The 2,974-nt window shown below is 46.8% G+C and overlaps 1 protein-coding gene across 2 annotated transcripts in view; it reads left to right on the plus strand.

Annotated features, from left to right (window-relative positions):
- The window catches only part of MSRA (methionine sulfoxide reductase A), a 400,542-nt gene extending 399,721 nt beyond the window's left edge, over positions 1-821 (plus strand). For both annotated transcript variants that reach the window (XM_056563826.1, XM_056563827.1), the window contains one exon: positions 1-821. This exon is cut by the window's left edge and continues 2,098 nt beyond it. The gene's annotated coding sequence lies outside the window, so the exon portion shown is untranslated.
- Positions 822-2,974: the final 2,153 nt, after the last annotated feature.

Consider the following 2,974-nt stretch of genomic DNA (forward strand, 5'->3'; position numbering starts at 1 on the left):
GACAATGAACCACCTGTAGTTTTTTCACCACGTAGGCAAACATTAGAGGGTACTCCACCCCTAGACATCTTATCCCCAATCCAAAGTATGGGGAATAAGCTGTTTGATCGTGGGGGTCCCGCCACTGGGGACCCCTGTCATCTCCCTGCTGCACCCGTGATTCGTTTAGAGCGTCGATTGCAGCGCCGGAGGCTCGTGACATCACGGCCGCGCCCCCTCAATGCAAGTCTGTGGGAGGGGGTGTCATGCCCCCTCCCATAGACTTGCATTGAAGGGGCAGGGCCGTGACGTCACGAGCGGGGTGTGGCCATAACGTCATGAGCCTCTGCCCTGCTTCGCCAGTTATCCGTGACAGAGTGAAGTTCGCTCCGTGTACCGGATGTCTGAGGTGCCGCAGCCAAGATCGTGGGGGTTCCTCAGCAGTAGGACCCCCGTGATCAGACATCTTATCCTCTATCCTTTGGATAGGGGATAAGACGTCTAGGGGCGGAGTACCCCGTTAAGGTTTTATCGCTATGTGAAGTCACTATCGAGCCCTAGCCTTAATTTTTTTTCTCCTAAAATGTTACATTTTGGTCTCATTTTGTCCCATATATTCACAATAGCCCATACAGGCCCCTCGCTGGTGTGATGGCACTGAATGTTTGGCATTTTTATTATAACCCCTCGTGCCCGCAGCACATTTTTTTCTCCGTTGCTCATGTTTACAGCATAAAACAATAAGCTTCATTTCCATATTGTTCTGCAAATGTTGTTTATCCGAGTGTTACATGTCAAGAATCAATTTCTGAAAAATAAAATAAAGCGCTTTCATCTGCAAAGTAGAACATCAAAGGGATCTGCCGAAATCCCGCTGAATAATCGCCGCTGTTTTATCGCCCTCATTGGCTTCAATTAATATGTCGGATTCGTTGACTGAACGGGGACTTGGTTGGGTTCCACATTGGGAAAACAATCCATATTCTATGCCTGTAGGCTACGCCAAAAAGTAGTTGAGCTGAGCGCGGGCTGAGGAGTGCACGGCGAGAGCATATGTTGCGGCCTGGCAGAGCTTTTTTTTATTTATTTTTTTATTATTACTTTCATGTTGTTAAAATGAATTGTCATCTCGGCATCGGAGAACAGATGGTGGAAGGTGATTTACTCGGTGCGTAACATTCAGGTGTGCAAATGATTTACTAGAATCTCAGGTTTTCATCGCAACGTGTGCAAAAAAGTATTTATTATATAAAGATAATCTGTTTCTTGGAAAACGGAGTCTCAACTATAATGGCTGGTTGTCACCCAACCTTACTAAAATTCTGTTAAATACTTAGAAAACACCAATATACTTTTATATGGCGGTGTATTTACGGTGCTGTAACATAAGCCCTGCATGGGCGGAGCTGCATGACTCTGAATCTCCTGCTCTAATGGTTAGGTTACCACTTAGATGCCACAGTCATTCACAGGTGCAGCACCTAAGTGGTTTACAGAGATACGGGGCCAAGGGTGGCCATCACCGCTTGGAGAAGGCCTTTCGTCTGCCTTCTCTATATACCTGTTAAAGGGGTGCTCTACTGGCCAGCGTTCGGAACTAAATGTTCTTAACGCTGTTTTCGCACTGCGGTGGTCGACCACGCCCCTCATGACGTCACGGCCATGCCCCCTCAATGCAAGTCTATGGGAGGGGGCGTGACGGTCGTCACGCCCCCTCCCATAGACTTGCATTGAGGGGGCATGGCCGTGACGTCATGAGGGGCATCGTCAACCACCGCAGCGCGAAAAAACAGTGTTCGAAACATTTAGTTGCGCACGCTGGCCGGTGGAGTACCCTTTTAAAGGGATATCCTCATCTCATTATCAGCATTATCAGCAATCCCAGCCTCTTCTGTAATACACCTTTAAAATCACCAAAATGTATTTGTATTGGAGGGCTGTAGTCCTCTCCCCTACCATGTCCTCTCACTACTTTATGGTAGAGCAGTTGCTCAGTACTGCAATTCCCAGAATGCATTGCAGTCCCTCTGCTCTCTATCATAGTCCTCCCAAACTTCCTACTCCCCTCCCACAGCACTCCTGCCGGTTTCCCTCCCAGAGCTGCTGCAGATTATTTCAGTACACAGCAGACTATTGCAGTCAGCAAATCTGCAGCACCCACTGTATTTATTCCCCGTCTGCTCCTCTACCTGTGACATTGCTCAGCACAAGGCAGCATGTTATAAACACACTTATTGTTCCCTGAATGTTGCAATAAAGATATATGTGTAAATTACAGGGAAATTGTGATGTAGTGTAGCTGTAGAGTCTGGTCAGAGGTGGTTACATAAAAGAGTGGGGCAGCAGCTCACACACAAGATCCAGCCACACCTCCTGAGAGCAGAGGATGATGCATTGTTTTGGAATAGAGGGAGGAGCCTGGGAGCTGCTGAGACAACACCACACTGACAATGAGAGGACTACCCGACTTTTTGTCAGGAGAGAGGGAGGAGCCAGGGAGCTACTGAGACAACAGCACACTGACAACGAGAGGACTTCACAACTTTGTGTCAGGAGAGAGGAGGGGATAGGAAAAATCTAAGACAATGACACACTGTCAATGATGGTACTACATAACTTCCTGCCAGGAGAGGGAGGAGCAAGAGAACTGCTGAGACAACATTACACTGACAAAGAGTGGACAACATAACTTCTAGTCAGAAGAGAGGGAGGAGCCGGGAGCTGCTGAGACAATACCACACTCACAATGAGAGGACTACACAACTTCCTGCCGGGTATTCCAAGTAAAAGTATACTGAAGCCAGTACAATGTGTGATAACATTATATTAGTTATATATTTGGGGTGATACTGAAATAACCCTTTATGCCCTGCCATTTACTGACAGGCATAATATGGTTTTGCTTTGCTATATATAAGTGATCAGATACTACTATAAGTGATCAGATACTACTATAAGTGATCAGAAACTACGGGGCTAAAAAAAAAATAGCAAA

Source organism: Hyla sarda, chromosome 3, assembly GCF_029499605.1.
Source record: "Hyla sarda isolate aHylSar1 chromosome 3, aHylSar1.hap1, whole genome shotgun sequence".
NCBI classification, from domain to species: domain Eukaryota; kingdom Metazoa; phylum Chordata; class Amphibia; order Anura; family Hylidae; genus Hyla; species Hyla sarda.